This window comes from Gymnodraco acuticeps, unplaced genomic scaffold, assembly GCF_902827175.1.
Source record: "Gymnodraco acuticeps unplaced genomic scaffold, fGymAcu1.1, whole genome shotgun sequence".
Lineage (NCBI taxonomy): Eukaryota > Metazoa > Chordata > Actinopteri > Perciformes > Bathydraconidae > Gymnodraco > Gymnodraco acuticeps.
In genome coordinates, this window is record NW_022992191.1 from 1051209 (window position 1) to 1060544 (window position 9336).

Consider the following 9336-nt stretch of genomic DNA (forward strand, 5'->3'; position numbering starts at 1 on the left):
CAGGTAATCCTACACCACTTTTAACGCAAGGGTTTGATTTAGAAATGAGTAACATTCTGCTAGGAAATTAAAAGCCAAAAACTTAATCTGAAGCAAAAATGCTATGTTCAGTTTTAGCTTACAGTTCACCTGATGAACAAAAAGAACAAATGACATATCATTTTCTGCCTGTTTTCGACATACTATACAATGTACAAAATATGTAACAAAAAGTCATAGTATGTTGAAAATATCAGAACAATTTCGAAATAAGGCGTAGTATACTATGGAAAAATGAAAACAAACGACCGTCGAATAATAAGTTATAGTATGTCGAAATAAGGCCGGAAACGACAATATACGTGTAAAAAAAAAACGACATGTCGAAAATATGACAAACCCAAGTATGTCGAATTTTTGCAAAAAAAGTCTGTGTTTTATGTCAAAATAAGGCGTACTTATCATCTTTCAAAAATAATTTGTTTAGGAGGCGTTGACAGATATGCGACAAAGACAGCTTTTAAGAAAACAGCTTTATTAAATTCCAAAATGACCAATTAAAAATTATACTTCCTTCAAATATGGGCAGCATTAAGCTTTGTCTGCAAGGATTGTCGAACTCCTGTGAACAGAAAACATTACAATTGTGAGTTACTACACTTAAAATGGGAGATTTGTATATGTATGGGTTTAAAGCTCTCACCTTTATTCATAGCGTTGGCCAGATATCGAAACCTAGCGTTGGCCGGATATCGAAACCTAGTCCACTTTGACATAGCGAGAAGGAGGGTGGAGGGCAGGCTTGTATGATCCTGTAGCTCGTCTTGTGGCAGCAAGTGTGGTTGTAGCAAGTGTAGTTGTAAGAGCTGAAGTGGGCTGGATTGTGGGACTCTGCAGATCTGGCATTCAAAAAGAGAAATGCTTAAAATCGAATATGGGGAGTAATACCTGGTCACCTTGAGAAGTGAACAAACTACTTTACCTGCTGCAGGATGTGTGGTATGGAGGAGGCTGCCGATTCCAGCTGCAATCGGACTCAAATCTGTGCACTGAGAAGAGTCGAAGGAGACCAGAGAGGAGGATAGGTACACTGCATTGTCACCCTGCAAGAAAAAGGCACATTCACCCACACATCAGATGGCAATTTCTGCCTTTAAAACAAATCAAGACTAAAAAAAGGGATACTACCTTTCCTTAGCATTATCGGAAACAACCTGCTAGGTCTGAGGAACTTCTTTGCTATAGAAAATCTCATTTCATAGGTCACATTTTCACTGTTGAGCTGTAGGCAAAAGATGCAAACGGTTGAAACATTTAGGTTATGACATTCAGATGTTCTTTTTGTGCCAGTGGTCAAAGAGAAACGATATATTTTATTAGCAGCCGGTACCTTGACTGTGGATCCACAAGCTGTTGAGAGAGAAAGAGAACAGAGCCCTGCTGCCGTCTGTCTCTTTGGGGCCACAGTATTGGTCTCTCAGGTGGGTTCATAGCAGGATTGCCTACCATTTGGGATGGCCAGAGCCAAGTCAGCCACCACAGTTATCCTCCCATCAGTCGAACACACTGTAGAGAAGCACCCTCGAGTTATCCTCCAATTCAGCTAAATCTTACAGATCTTAAAATAAAAAAGACGCATGTTCTTACTAATGAGTTCTGTAGTAGAGAACGGACAAGTCTTGATAGTCGATCCCTGGACCTCTGATGTTTCAAGATCCCGCATGATGATTTCAAAAGTGCCAAAGAATCCCTTCAAGGATAACGTTCTATAACAACATATGCAGTTTTAGGTCATTGAATCAATACAGCGGTCAAATAAAGAGCATTTGCTGCCACTCAGTCTCATCTCACCTTGTACTCGTAGGCCGTGAGAGAAGAGCGGCACCTCGAGCAGCAGACTGTTGCTATCGTTGATCATGGTGTAGCCGTGCTGGTCTGCCAGCTCTGATGTCAGCAGGTCTGAGTCGATAGTGATCTCCCACAGGTAGTCAAAAGGCCGGTGGTCCAGCTTGAAGCTGATGCCAGACTCCGTGCAGACAGGCATCAAATTGCGGAGGAGCTGTTACAAGAAAATTGGTTAATCTGCTAGCCGCCATTACAAAAAAGAGGATTAAAAAAAAAACACTTAACGGTATGGACTTACAGACATCTGTGACCAATTGCTACAACAGATTCCATGTGGGTAATAAAGGTCCTTTTCAGGCAAAACTGTCAGTGTGTAGTTGATGTTGAGTATATAATGAAGAGCATCTGTTTTAGAGAACTAGGAGACATAATACAATTCATTATGACTGAGCTCATGTCAAAGCTTGCAAAACCTTTTGGAGTCATCCCTTAAAAAAACACCTTACCTGTTTGCAGGACGACAGGGTCTTCAAAAGGCACCTTCAGTTTGTAGCCATGAGTGTTGTTGGGATGAACAACTTTTGTGATAATGAAACTGCTTACGCTTAAGGGCACTGTAAATTCTTGTCCATTCAAATGAACAGCAGCCAACTGTACGTCTTCAGGGACGTCTCCGAGGTACACCGTGAACATGTTTTCTTCAAGAACAGTTTGGTTTTCAGCGAAGATGGGGCTTGGCAGCAGGGGAGTGGCCAAAGTCCTGAGGGAAGCGGATCCTGGTTTCTACACGATCCTCATCCACCAGGATTTTGTTCAAGTAGAGATGATAGACATAAAACCTCGTAGAGATCGTCCCTCCACAGCACTCTGAAGAAAATACATATCGTTTGTTAAGAAAAGTAAAGTACAAATGTTGTTCGGATCCAGTTAGTAAGAGTTAAATGTTGTCTCTTTTGAGTATCTGTAATATCTAACATTAAAAAGATGATCTTGAACCTTTGAGAACTATGAGTTTTATTTAGAGACATGAATGTATCCGCTTACTTTAATTAGGCCTACAAACCCCAGTGTGTATCTATGCTCTGTAGGTTTTTGATTTCTGACCTTCCTGTATCGTCCTTCCGCATTTTCGGGAATGCAGATCTGGATTGTGGTTTTCTGCTTCCCCCACAATGTAGCCCCTCTCTCCTGCAACTGGCTGCGCAACAAGTTTCACCCTTGAGACCAACTTTGATTTGTTGGCCATCTATATTGGGTACAGCATCTCAGGAGTCTCCCACATCATGTAGCCGCTTTCATGATACAAGCCTTCATCTGTTAAGAGTACATCAGATTCATAGCTTTACTTTTCCAGCAAGTGGAAAATAATCCAAAAATAGAAGAATGTGTTAAAATACTGACCCATGGAGCAAGCAGCCACAAGGTCAACCATGAGGACAACCCAGCTTTGTCTGGAGAATATAGTTGCATGTACTGCTTCTACTGGAACACCATTGACCTGGAGAGAGCGCTACATTAGAAACTCTTATGCTCAGATTTACAAAATAGGCATTATTAACCAATGGCTTACCTCAGTGCTGAATGACTCAGGTTGTCCATACGGAGCACGAAATACCAGCCTTCCTTCAGTGAAGAGAAACATATCCCTGCTTACGAGCGTCTGAGATGTTTATTGGCGGCAACTGCTCGTCATCTGTCTGAAACATCACCTGCCAGTCTGAAGTGGTGGACCTATGAGCCTGGATAGAGATTTTAAAGGTCCCCTATTATACCGTTTTACATCAATATATTATAGATCTCAGTGTACAGACAAAACATGTCTCTGAAGTGTTGGCTCGAAATACCAAACAGATCATTGTAGCATCCCATAATCCCCTCCGTTTCAGCCCCGTTTCAAAAGTGCTGAATCTGTGACTGTTACTTTAGATGAAAAATAAGGAGCCCCCCCTCGGAGAGATATTTGGTTAAAAAAAAAAAACCCAATGGTGCTCTAGGAGGTGATTCAGGTGATAAGGGGGGGGGTTACCTTGGTTGGTGATTGGCTAATGGTTACACAAGCCAAAAAATCGTTATGACATCATAAAGTGGCCAAAATCTGATCAGCTCATTTTCAGACAGGTTTTATATAAATGGATCGGGACAAAAAGTGAGCAATCTTTTTTCCTTAAACTTTCAGAATCTTTTTACACAGAGGGGTTTATGTATGAAAAGCCCTGAAAAAGTGGATTTAGCATAATAGGTGACCCTTAAGCCTTAAATCGGAAAAAAAAAAAAAAGGGAATTCTCCACAGAAAGAAATTAAACTTACAGGTTTGAGAGAATTCCCAGTCATCCTTCTTTGTTCCAGAGGGCACAGGTGACTTCACTCCTCACAGACACCTGGAAAGAAGTCATGATTAGTCCCCATCTGAAATACGCCAAAGATATACAACCTCAGATGTAAACCCGCTTACCTCCATGTTAGTTGGTCTCACAGGTAAACCTCTCTGGGAGACCAGGGCAGAGATGGAGAACAGGTATTGTCTTGCAAGGGCATAAGTCACCTCCTTTCCTTCTTGTGTCACATTTAGGTTAAAGGTTGAATGTGAACATTTCATCATCCTAAAAATCAAGCAGAAAATTTACAGGATTGCCTAGACTGCACAGTCAAAATACATTTGCAATGCAATTTGTACACACTTGTTTGAGTTGACAGCTGAAGTAAGAGGCCCCGGAGCTCCCCATGGCCTGGTAGAGGGTGAACATTGATACTGTAGCCACACTGTGCCGCATACTGCTGAGTGATGCGTACGCACCGGTCTCCATCTGGAAGAAAAATAAAAATGATCGATGATCTCAATATTAACTCCCAACATCCTGAAAGTACAGGTATACTGGTAAACAAACAGTGAATAATAAACTATTAAGGTCATGTTTTTCCTAAAGGTAAAATGATGGTTCAATCAATTCAAGACGCTTGATGAACAGGGCACTTGCTCATGTGGAATAAGTTCCTAAAATATTCTGTGTTGGCCTAGCATGATAAAGTTTTCCAGAACTTACCAACTGCCTCAAAGTGAGGTTCGTCCCCAGTGAAAGAGAGATCGACAGCTATCATGAAGTAACGATCATGACACTCCATACGAAGCACTCCTATGTGCACAAACAAGTTTTAGGTCAAACATATGAACAATATTAAATGCATGTTCAATGGGTTTGTTATTTTACTTACCATTCTGGAATGCCAACAGTCTCTGCTCTTGACCACAGAGACAGAAGTAAAGCGACACTGAAACAAGAGCAGAATGTCTCTGAATACAAACGACAAAATGAGTGGTCCAGGCCTATATTTGACCATAAAAACAACTTACCCAATGCAAAACCCAAACGCCATAGCCACTGATGTGTCTGCAGTGTCTAAAGCTAGCTTAGCTGCTAGTAAACTACACTTGCTAACCAAAACAAGCTTAAGTGTAACACTTGCTTGTTATATCCTGGCCAAACTAGCCCTTTCTTCTACTGCCCTGCAACAACAGCTTTTATATTCTTTGTTCACCCATGAGGTTGAAGGGCAACACTAACCTCATCAGCTGCAACCTGTTGAGACATGATTGTTGCTAATGAGCTACACTGTGGCTGTGACCCTTGATTGGTCTTTTAAAAAAACTCACTTATAAAAGCTTGTCTAGCTGTCAGCAGAAGGTATTGCCTGTTTGGCCAGGATATACACAAAGCAAGTGCTTCACTTTAGCTTGTGTTGGTTAGCAGGTGTGGTTTGCTAGCAGCTAAGCTAGCTTTAGACACTGCTACAGTAGATGGGCAAATGAAGCTTTGAATGAAACATCGAACCACTTGGACAATTGTTTCGAAAATAGGTTCTTTTACAGTACAGCGACCTCTCCTGGCGAAGTGCAAGGACGCAGTGGGTTTATCGTATATGTGCCTTGAAAAATATTCGACACAGCACACACAATATCATGTTCTATTTGCAATTAAAGATTGATAATTGTGTGTATTGGGTTATTGAGAAGAGAGTGCTGGAAAATGTGGCATTGGTTGGGTGTGCTTGTGTAATTATGGCAGGGGGTGATTATGTGGGATGGGGAACAATCAAAGATCTTCATTGTGGTTGTAAGAGTGGGTGAGGTCCTGATAATTTATTCCGGGAAATTACTCAGACCTACTAATTGACCTAACCGAAGTTATTGAGTCTATGTAAGTTTACTGGTTGGCTCAGATCCACCAACGTCAGCAAGATCTCACCTCTATTAACTCCCCGAAGAACCAGTTCAATTAACTTCTGTTTCAATTCAGACAACTCTTTTAAATCTGTTTAAGCGATCCCGAAGGATTTTGATATCAGCAAATGAGGTGTGGCCCTACCTAAGCGTGAGTGTGGCAGGGTGCAATCTGACCTTTGAAGCAGGAGAGGAGAGCGCAGATGTCTTTTAAGTTGTCCCAGTCCAAAAGGTGGGATCAGTTTATTTGAAGAAAAATAGGTCCAAACTAATACAGGGTTTTTACCTTCTCTCTTTACAACATTATAATCATACTAAACTAAATGATGCTGTGATCATGTTCAAATATGAAACTTTCATTCACAGTTTTAAATTTATTACCAAAATTGTAATTTCAACTGCCCAATTCAGTTGTGATTTTTAAATCTCCCGATAGAATTTAGAGGCATTTCCTCATAAATGACCGGTGATAATAAAAAGCACATTCAAACTTTCATTTTCACCCACTCAATTCACATCAATTTCATACCTTTTTTCCGACACAGACGGCGGGAATAACATTAAAAAACCCATTCCTATCCGCATGAATTCGGAGGAAGATTCCTCACAGGTGGCGGGACTAATATTCACAAACACATCTCCCATCAAATCATTCCACTCAGCAAACACATCTCCCATCAAATCATTCCACTCAGTTCACAAAGAAATTCACTCAGCATTCAACCAAGACATTTTGAGAGATATTTACCAAGTCTGAGAGAACCTTACCGAGAGCTATTAACCCAGCTCTGAGTGCCAGAGCCTACCGGGAGAGAGCATACCAGGGGAACCCCCATCTCTCTCTCGCTCCCTCCCAAAAAGCCAGTCTCTTTATGCTAAAAAAACCGGATAGAAAACCCCAAAAACACCTCCTCCATACCCATCCAATGAAAAAACTGGGCATGGCCACTGATGTACAGGACTGGACATATTCTATTTGCTATGGCATAAGACACACCTTCCCATGTTTGTGTAAAAAAGGACATGACCAGACATATTCTATGGCCATGACATAACCACCTTTTTGAGGCCTCAATGTATTTCTCCTTAAGTCCGGAGCCACCCTCCCTGTGTACTGCTGTGAGAGGAGAGGGAAGAAACTGCCTACTCTCTTATCAGAGAGTAAGGCATAAATCATTATAGGCCTTACACTCAATTTAACAAACCACTTGTGTTTTGTGTATACTATAAATATAGAAAAACCTAAAATATGAAGCATTTTCATTGTTGGTTATACAAGAATATAATTGATTATATTTTATTATAACTAACTTTCGTTTTAAGTATTCAACATACTATGAAGATCTCAACAGTGGCGTTTTCTCCTGGAGGCCAAGGGAAGCCAGGCTCCCCTGTTTTTTCGGAGTGTAGTTAGAATTTTAATAAATAAATAAAAACACTTCGTTTAGTTTCGGAAATTCTTTGTTGTGTGGTGCTGCCGGCCCGTCTCTCCCCCATTCTCATTAAGTATTTTACAAAGAGTGAAACAGCGCCCCTCTAGATGTTATGGTGAAACAGTAGATTGCACTCTCTGCTGCGAGAGGAGGCCAGCCGAAACGCATCCTAAAACCCGGAAGTAAGCTGCGCTCGGGTTCCCTCGACAGAAAGTAATGGGATTTCTCCATAGGATTTTGGAAAATAGCTCGAAATAAGGTCTGTGGAAAACGAACCTGTTAGATCAATGCACGTTGTGTCGGATAATATTCACATGTCTACCCTACTTTTATAATTTTCGAATCATAAATCGAATCGATAGAAGATAGATAGCGTCACTGCACCACTCTCACCGCCGTTAGAAAGTAGCAAGCAACTGAAGCAAGTGCAATTATGGAGGGTGAAGATTTGGAGTATTTACTCAAAAATAATTGTACTAAACTTCCGCTACAGCAGCAACAACAACAAATACAATCTGATGACAGGCCAATGCCCAAACTGGAGCTGTGTACAGCGAGGAAAAAAGGAGCGAATCGGACGTAAAACGTTAAAGGTCTCCTGATTTAGTTTGTGAATGAATGCTTATTAGAGTTTGGGCTGGAGAGTGCGTGCGGACCTGTCGGTTAGATAACAGGCGTGTGTAAGTCCTGCATCTGTATGATACAAATGTGTGTAAAATGATACCGGGTGCTGTAATCACTCATCTGGTTACGTTATTATATTGACCACCACACCCCCCGACCCAAAAGAAAGGACGTATTATTGGCTTCCCCTAATTTTTTCCCCACGCCACACTACTGGATCTCAACACCACAGGTGAGGGTAGGAACGAAAATGGCCCGGTAGACAGAGAGCTTTGCCTTCTGGCTCAGCTCTCTGTTCGTCACAACGGTGCGGTAAAGCGACTGCAGTACCGCTCCCGCTGCTCCGATTCTCCGGCCCATCTCACGCTCCATTGTTCCCTCACTTGAGAACAAGACCCCGAGATACTTGAACTCCTTCACTTGGGGTAAGGACTCATTCCCTACTTGGAGTGGACAGTCCATCGGTTTCCTGCTGAGAACCATGGCCTCAGATTTGGAGGTGCTGATCCTCATCCCAGCCGCTTCACACTCGGTTGCGAACCGATTCAGTGAGTGCTGAAGGTCGCAGACCGATGAAGCCATTAGAACCACATCATCTGCAAAAAGCATTGGTGCAATCCTTAGTCCACCTAACTGCAGACCCCCCCCCCCACGACTCGAAATCCGAACCATGTATATTGCAAACAGGATTGGTGACAAAGCGCAGCCCTGGCGGAGGCCAACCCTCACCGGAAATGGGTCCGACTTACTGCCGAGGACCCGGACACAGCTCTCGCTTTGGGAGTACAGAGATTGGATTGCCCTGAGTAAAGACCCCCTCACCCCATACTCCCGCAGCACCTCCCACAGTAACTCCCTGGGAACTCGGTCATACGCAGTGGCGTAGCTGTGGGTGGGCCCGGGTGGGCCTGGGCCCACCCACATGCACGTCTGGCCCACCCACAGCCAATCAGCGCTTCATAGCGCAGAGCCGGGAAGCCCAGAAGGAAGTGCCACAAACTGCAGTTCATCTAGTGGCCGACAGGGGATGGATGCAAAAAGGAGCAATTCCCATAGACCCCCATGTTAAAATGCCCAACTTTACAGCAGAAATAAACATGTTTCTAGCCTGGATCCAATAAAACGTATTCTGGATATAGTTAGATTCCACCTTCATGACAATGGAATAGGGAGTGCATTTTTTTACCGTGAGTTTTTATAGCAAGTAAAGTAACTTTTGCCGTGAGTGAATGAGCGGG

The 9336-nt window shown here is 42.5% G+C and overlaps 1 pseudogene; it reads right to left on the reverse strand.

The window, feature by feature from the left end:
* Positions 1–554: 554 nt before the first annotated feature.
* LOC117539206 lies at positions 555–4218 on the reverse strand (annotated as a pseudogene).
* Between the last annotated feature and the right edge of the window lie 5118 nt (positions 4219–9336).